Here is a 9,089-nt window from a genome sequence, read left to right on the forward strand (position 1 = left end):
GATAGCATTAGCTAGAGTGGTTATATAAGGAACCCAATTTTCTATATCATGCTTAAAGAGATCCGCAGGGACACAGTCCATACCAGGTGCTTTGCCATTTTGGACCTGCTTTAATGCAATCTCTGCCTCGTTTTCTTTAAAAACTATGCTCTCACAAATAGCTACAGGAGTAGGAGGCGGGTTACTCTCCCCTACATTAGGTCTTCCTGTCACCATGCCACAGAACTGGGCGGAGAAATATTCAACCCAGTCCTCGGCTGAAACATGGTTAACTGGGGTTTGCAAGTCCCATGACCCTCCCCACTTCACTACCTGCCAACATTTAAGCTGGTTAGTGGACAGGCTAGCCTCATAAAGTTCCAGCCAACGTTGGTCATCCCATGCTATCCTTGCTTGCTTTAGTACTTTGTTATATTTGGCCCTCTCTATTTTGATGTCCAATGTCACCCTGGTTTTAATAACCGCTATCAAAGAACTGTGTGCCTTACGGCAGGTCTTATCATACCATTTGGCACCCAGGGATTTCCTATCAATTTTCGACGAGCCGACCGGTTTTATTAGGAAAGATTTGAGTTTAGCAAAAAGGGACTCATGGATTGAGCTAATTTGCTCCAATGACCCCACATTATCCAGTAGTGGCTTCACTTTTTTAGTCGCTGCTGCTACTTCTAGTGATATTCTTTCAATGGTGCCAGGAACTTCCAAAACCCGGCCCCAGCGTACCCTACGACAGTCGTTAGTGAGGACTGCCTCGGCTGTGATATAATTTGTTGCATTTTTTCTGAGCAGGCCGCCATCCACTTTCAGGTTTATTGATAGGGGATTGTGATCACTTTCTGGTCTATCGATTATTTCCATATCCCCTAGTAGGCTCCAAAACTCCATTTTAATTAGGAAATAATCTATGCGGCTGGTACTGTAGCCATTATCTAAAGTGGAGTTTCCCGCCTTATCAGATATAGACCTCCCATTTACTGCCCTTAAGTCCCACTCCAAACATAAACCAAGCCACTGCAAAACGGCCTCAGTAACTTTTTTTATTGGTGATATGGCCAGGCTGGGAATATTCCATAGCTGGTCTGCCTCGCCATAGCAACTGTCTTCCATAGTAGGTAGAGGTTCAAACGTACAGTTTAAATCCCCTGCCACTGTTACACACTTATCTCTACCAATATTATTCAATAGGAGTTCTAAGTCCTCAATAATTCTGGGACTCTTACCTCCTGGTTGACCCCTTGCATATATATTAATTAAACACAAGTCCCGATAATTTGCTCTGCTAAGTTTAAGTCCCTGTAAGTCGGCATTTGGGACAGATAACACGTGGGTCCTATAGCATAATGATTGTTTAATCCAAATAACAAGCCCCCCAGACGGGCGACCCTTTGGCCCTTTATGTGCTGGTTTAAAAAAGTTCAAATAACCAAGACGTAAAACTGCGTCAATTGACCAACTTTCTTGAAATACAACAATATCAAATTGCTCCATAAAGGCCCCCCAATCTGTCAGGTCCATTTTCCCCTTCAGCCCCGCAATGTTCCAGGATAATATCCTAAGTGTATTTACAAGAACTACTGGTGTCACTTTTCTCATTTAGTAAGGAGCTACTTATGCATTCATCTACCGAATTTGTTACATTAGGGCCATTTCTTATCTGATCTCCCAAAAAAACTTCTACGTTATTTCTTGGGCTTTCGGTGCTACTGTCCATCACCTGAGTGCTTAAGGAATGAGGGGACATTACTCCAATGGACAATCTGGACATCCTATTATCTTGTTCCGCTAACCCCCTATTAAGTCAGTCGACACCGTCCAGCCCACATAAAGGTGCAAAGCGATTCCAGAGGTGGGGCAAAAACATAGGGTAAGTAGCCACTTCTGGGGGATGTCTTCCTCTAAATCTGATGTTTTGGTTAGGATGGTTTTGTCGGGGATAATCTCTCACTAAACTAAGTTTAGGGTAGAAATAGTGCAGGGACAAAGTTTGGACATCACCCACTCTTCCGAATCTTGGTTCCCTGCAGATAAAATCCGCTACCCATGGCTTCCTAAAACTAATGACAACACAGTCCCCTTCAAGGTCTTTTTTACTAAATCCCACCCAGTCCACTCTCCTGACATTAAGGATTTCTATTTCTGTTTTGGACAATGGTGGAAGAGGTCAGTTCTTATTTAACCAAAAATGTACTTTATTATGTAATTCTCTATGAGTTTCCACCTTTCCCTCTCCCAATGGAGCCACTCCAGTTAGAATTACAGTATAGGGCAGTGACTCGGGAGGGAGGTTCACACATGGTTTTCTAGGCGGAACAGTTTTTCTGGCCTGAGTGTTAGGATCTATCGGGCGGGTAGGTTTGGGTAAACCTCTGGAGGTCGCGTGAATTGTTAACTAAATCTCCCTTACGTGATATAGTCATCTCGGAAGTCTGCTTGTTTTTATCGGTGGCAGGCTTCTGCTGGGGGGCTCTGAAGGAAGATGATACAGGTTTGGCCGTTTTCCCCTTGTCCCCATTAATCAACGCTTTTTGCTGTGCGCACGTTAGTTCTGACCCCTTGGGGGTAGTAGATTGTTGTAACTTTTTCAAAATGCCCACATTTTCCCTTACTAGGGTTTCCATGAGGTCCATTTTAACGTTTAATACCCTAGTCCGTTCAAATGGGGGCAAAAGAAGAGATTTAATCAACACCTCGATTTTATCCAAAAGGATACCTTCTGCATCATTTTCTGTGTTTTTGTTATTCACTGGGGGGTTTGAAAGCAGGACTGATGCACTGTTTGGGGGAGAAGTTGTGTTGTTGATTCTCTGAACCTTTTTATTGCCCCCCTTCTGTGACGAATCTACCCGTTTCCTTTTACTAGATTGATGTGTGTTCGTGTTCTCCAAATTTGGGGGTCGGTTTCGGGCTCTGGGCTTAAAACAATACTAGAGTAAGCCGAAACATCGGTCTCAATATTAGCTAAGTTGTGGTATAAAGAACTACTTTCCAATGTAGAATCTAGGACGATTTTATCAGCACCCCCCTCCAACTCCAACTCATGGTCAACAGTCACAATATCTATAGCTATAACATTACTGACTGTAGAATCCAATTGTGTTAGGGGAACCAGCCTCACAAATTTTCCCTAGTGAAGAGCGCTTACCCATGACTAAGTCAAGCGATAAGCGTTTTTCTGCGAGAGCGGCCCAGATGGTTGCAATTAGGGCTGGCGGGGACTCCTGGGAGAGGTAGTCCCGGTCCTGCAGCTCGCAGCCCTGCCCACGCACTCGCACCCCCACAGCAGTCTCCGCCTGGATGAACAAACCACTAGAGAGCTCCAAAGGTCCACAGCAATACTCTCCTCGAAGCGGGACCCGCAAAGCGGGTTCCGCGAGGCGCTGCACGGAAGAACGGCAGTCGGGGCAGCGATTCAGCACACACACCAACAGGTCAGCAATGGCAGATTGTCACGTAGTGACTTAGGGTGACAGCTGTTATATTGTAACAGGGAATTGCGAGCCATAGGCTTCCTGTATAACTCGGACTTAAAAAAACCATTATGGCTGACCAACCGCAATGGTTTTTTGCGCTTCACAGTTGAATACAACCAACATTCATTGGCTTTTCTGGACCTAATAATTACAGTAACATCACAAGGTCTTAAGTCCGAGTTATACAGGAAGCCTATGGCTCGTAATTCCCTGTTACAATATAACAGCTGTCACCCTAAGTCACTACGTGACAATCTGCCATTTGGGCAGTTTCTACGGATACAGCGGAATTGCTCAAACAAAGAGGATTTCAATAAGCATTCCAAGGATTTGGAAGAACAACTTGAGGAAAGGAATTATCCCAAAAAACTCATCAAACGCTCCAAAAAGAGAGCAGCCAACAATAACCGGGAAGCCCTGCTAGAGCCTGCTGCCCCGAAGGAGACAAACAAAAGAATGACATGGGTCAATACCTTCAGTACAAGATCTAATGCAATCCAGCGTACCATTCGAAAACATTGGAGAATCCTAAACACTGGAACTGATTCTCTTGAACAACCGCTCTTTGCTTTCAAGCGAGGTACCAGCTTGAGAGATCAATTGGTACACACCAGACCACCAACGAGAGAGGTCCACCTAGTAGGCACACTGGAACATGCCTCCTGTAACAGGACACCATCCCTGCGGGAATTGTGCTGCCTGCCCTCTGACCAAACGCTCCACAACCATTGATGTAGGGACAGGTTGGCCCTGGGAACAAAGACGCTTCACCAATTGTAATAGTAGTCAACTGATCTATCTAATAACCTGTCCCTGCTCACTTAGGTATGTCGGGATGACGACTCAGAAAATAAGAACAAGAATTTCCGAACATAAAAGCACAATCGGGTGCAAAAAGCAGGCGACCAGACTAACAAATCACTTCATAGAAGTAGGGCACAAACCAACCGAATTCGAATGGACCGTTTTGGAACAACTAAATATCCCGGCACATATAACTGACGTGTCCAAACATCTGTTCATGATAGAGCAAAAATGGGTGTACAAGTTAAACTGTGACAAGGCTGGCCTTAATGAAGATATCCCTTGGATGTCACTATGAAACACCTGTTTCCAAGAAACTGTCCTTATCTGAACACAATAGAACCCAAACATCTATGTAAGCCTCCGGCCATACCACCATAATATGATTGACCCCAGTGTGTATCAACTAAGTTGCCATCTTCCCAAACTGAGACACTTGTCCTCAACTACATATAATATAGGTATTCGCTAAGGTGCTGTATACAATCCTCCCGATCTCTGCCTCGCAAACACATGCATAAGCCGCTTGTTAATTTTAGAAAAGTTTATCAAAAATTCTTTTCACAATTAATTTTCCTACATTTTGTTGAAATGCCAAAAGGGCATCATTACAATCAAGAGTACTGGCCACCACTTGATATTAAAGAGGTGTTTAATTAACTGTATACATGGTCAGACCGAATAAACCTGAGAAGGGCAAAATTGTGGACTACATTTCCCATAACTAGCAGCTGTGGGAACATGTGGTCCTCTTTATCCAATGAGAACCAAGTCACAGTCAATAAGGAAGTAGCAAGCCTCTTTCCAGCTGCACCTCCCCAAACAGCCCAGAAGGCTGCCAGGAGTACCGACGGAGAGGTAAGGGTGAGACCATGCATAGGAGGGAAATGATGTACAAATGTTTACAATATGCGCGCAAGCAATGCAGTTTCCGCTCTGAAGACTGAGAGCAACCTGACCTTAAAGTTTCATCGTGAACCGCCAACACGGCATGGTACACAAATCCGAGCATCAGGAGAAGCGCGAATCGTGCTTCAATGCATAGTTTATAAACAATGGCAGTAACGATACATGCGGTCTGAAAAATGCGCGTGAAGAATTGAGTTATGATTTTGAAGTGTGATACGTGACTGGCCTCGTATTTCCACAGGGTATCGACGCCAGGGCACAACATATACATCTCAGCTTCTTACAGGGGCGGTATGGAAAATGCGCGTAAGGAATTGAGTTACGATTTTTAAGTGTGAGACGTGACTGGCATCGTATTTCCACAGGGGATGGCCGCCAGGTCTTAACATACGATTCTCAGCCTCTTACAAAGGCGCTGAACTTATTGGACCACGCCATTCCATAAACAATTACAGAAAAAACTGCTTCGCGAACTTAATATGTGAGCTGGCTTCACGGCTACAAACACGGAGCACTGTACAAATTAATGCGCTTAACTGAGTATACAGGTCCTAGCCTTAACAGACGTGCAAAACTCATTACAACGCGTTAGTCTATGAATAATAATAAAAGAAACTGCATCGCGCACTCTATATTACAATACAAAACGTGCGCATCAATATCTGAGTGAGTTGGCCGTTTCTGACGAATGAACAATAATCACTTCATCTAGTGCTAAGACAGGCTTCACTCACCAATAGGATGTTTGCCATTCTAAACCAGATTTTCAAGAGATAACAGGCCCACGTTTTAATCATAATTAAGACAAATTAACTACAGGCCTGTCTTTTTAACTCTGTTTGACCCTATGAGTATCTAACTGCAGAGTGGCCACACAGGTTATCATAAGCTTTTTAAATTGTCTGTACTATAGAGCAGTGCTCCATTGTCCTGAGCTGCTTGCCAGGTGAGGAGAAACACTTTCTCCTTGAATCAAAGGTGAGCCTATGACATTTTGATAATATTGATTTCAAATGCCGTGTAAGAACAATACTCCAGTAATTATGGTGGTAACCCATACTAATGATGGTGTGTTATCCTATTTTTGTTCTTATGTCTGTCTATGTGTGTGTGTTATGGCGACTCGACATCTGGAACTCTTCCATTTTACCAGGAGGAAATCCATAGGTGAACAGGTGATATTTACCAGTTTCGTTCACTATTGTTTTTTAACTTATCACAAGAGCAGTAGCAACTAAGTTTATGGGTCCTGAGGAAGTGGCAGGTACCAATGTGGACCTTTAAATGTCCGCAGAAACATGTCGACCAGATAACCCAGTCAGTAGTTATTTGTTTAAACCATCTGACTTTTTTGCACTCTATTTGTTTTTATCGTTGGAAGTGCACGACTCCAGAATAAAGTTATATTGCGTTCACTATCCAATTTTACTATAAACACCTTTCTTTATCACTATTCACTAATCACACTTGCACTGCTTTCAGTTACAAACAACATCCACCAATCACCCTGTAAATTACATCATCATAATTAACCATCTCCTAACAACAACTTTGGAGTCGGTAAACTTGGACTACCTACTGTGAAGTAGACCACATGATGAATTGGGCGGTACAGGAAGAGTAACTGATGGACACTTACTCACAATAGGTAATTGTCCAGTAGTCTGCTTACATTTGGAAGCCTACACATAGCTATTTCCACTCACATAGCTTTCCTATAGTCTTAGACCCACAGTTATTCTTCCTGTTTTCCATGAAATGAGATGCAGCCAGAAGCTGAAATGGGAGGGAGGTGGAGGCTGAAACAAGATGTTGCCTGAGGCTGAAATGAGATGGAGCCTTAAGCTGAAATGGGAGGGAGGTTGAGGCTGAAATGAGACACAGGCAGAGGCTGAAATGAGACGAAGCCTGATGTTGAAATGGGATGGAGGCCAAGGCTGAAATTGAATGAATGGGACACAGAAAGAGATTCTTTCCAAGCCGTGTGGGCAACGGCTCATCATACCTGCTTCCTGCCGTGAGGGCAACGGCATCTTCACCCTTCTTCGCGCCGTGAGGGAAACGGCTGCAGGGTCACCACGCCGGTCCTGGTAGCAGCGGGAAAAACTACAATTCCCAGCTGCCCCGGAGTCCGGCTCAGCTGCAGAGACGCTCCAGACGCGCCCAGAGGCGGATTAAAAGCAAGGAACGCCTCCCGCCTTGCGGGACGCGCGCGGGCAGCGCCGGGAGAAGGCCGGGTCAAGGGCGGGGCCATCTGTGGCCATCCGGGGCCAGGAGAGGCCGGGCTGGGCCTATCTTCTTTCATCTGTGATGGGTAAGAGAAAGCAACAGATGTCCAGGGCACAGGAGGGCAAAAATGCTAAGGTCCCTAGGAGAACCGATTCCATAATATCCTACTTGACTTCTGCTGTTGGGATTCTCAGTAAAGAAATAGCTAATGCGGAAATCGAACTTGGACTGGGTTGCGCAGATAGTGATCTAGACAAAAATGACTTAGTGCAGACTCCTGGATTACTGATGGAGCCAAACATTGTTATCGTAAAACCACCATCAGTTCCTGCCTCTAATTTTATTCCCACTGTTGCTGAGGTTGTACCGAAGGAGCATATGGATGAAACTGAGGATATATCTTTGCAAACGCAAGCGCATAAGCGTAGGCGGATTAAGAAACCCCACAAAAGACTAATTAAATCTATTACACCTGTACGTTCTGACACTATTAGCAGGCATCTTGTGGCTCAAATGGTGGAGGAATTGTTTACTGCAAGGTTGGAGCCAGCCTTAATTGCTATCGCCAATGACATCGTAGATACACTAAATGAGTGTGTGGAGGGTTTGCTAAAAAAATGTGAAAATATTGATCAATTCATTACTCAACAGAGAGCCAATAATTGTAACCCAACCCAGACAAATGTTTCCCAAGGAAATAATCTGAGGGCGGCAAACCCACAGAAGACCCCACATGATCTAAGGGTAGCCAAGGGAGTTACTCTAAATCATTCTGTATGCAGCCAATCTGGCTCGGTAAATAATGTAAAAGAAGGGAACATACATCATGTAGCAAATAACATTAAAACCATAGTCCCGCCCCACCCAAGACAGGGGAATATACATGGTTCTATCTTGGATTTACCACCAGCAGCGGCACCATTTGTAGCTGTCTTCACGGGGGTCCCCCCAGTGGGGGAAGGCGCTTACGAATCAACACATGACCTTATGAGGACAGCTGGGCGCAGGTGTGAAGAGCACAGTAGTGGGGGCTTAGATGTCTCTAAACCATTATTATGGCAAGAAGAGTTGCATGGATTGGGCGTTGCCCGAAACATATTACTGGGGATTGCGTGGTGGTCAATTTTAATTCACGCTCAGTAGCGGATAGATTATTTTGGGACGGCTCAGATTTAGACAATACAGGCATAAGACCGGTACCTCTAGGTTATTTTTACCCGCCATCTAGGCCCCCCCTATATGCCCCCCAAAGTAACCCCCTAGTGGATTCTCAATTTGGTTACCCCCCATATAGACCCACTAGAAGCAACTCTCATATCTGGTCTAGGGAAGTACAAGGGATGATACAAAGGCCGGATATAGTTCCCCCAGCCCTAATTGTTGCTAGATCTCCCCCACCCCAGGTAGATATGGATATAGGGCTCTCAAATCGTTTTCCCCGCTGTCACATCTGGATCAAAATGATTGACATGAAGCGTTGACGCAATGCCAGGGGGATATAGAGGAGGGTGTTAAATCCATGGTACCCTGTAAATTCCTTAGCTGGAACGTGGCGGGGGTCAGATCTAAGAAACAAGATGAGCTCTGGGTGAAGTTTGTAAAACTACGCAGTATTATAGCCCTTCAGGAAACGTGGGACGTTAGTACTAGGTTTATTATGGATGGGAACTCAAGTTT

Source organism: Lissotriton vulgaris, chromosome 3_1, assembly GCF_964263255.1.
Source record: "Lissotriton vulgaris chromosome 3_1, aLisVul1.2, whole genome shotgun sequence".
Classification (NCBI taxonomy): domain Eukaryota; kingdom Metazoa; phylum Chordata; class Amphibia; order Caudata; family Salamandridae; genus Lissotriton; species Lissotriton vulgaris.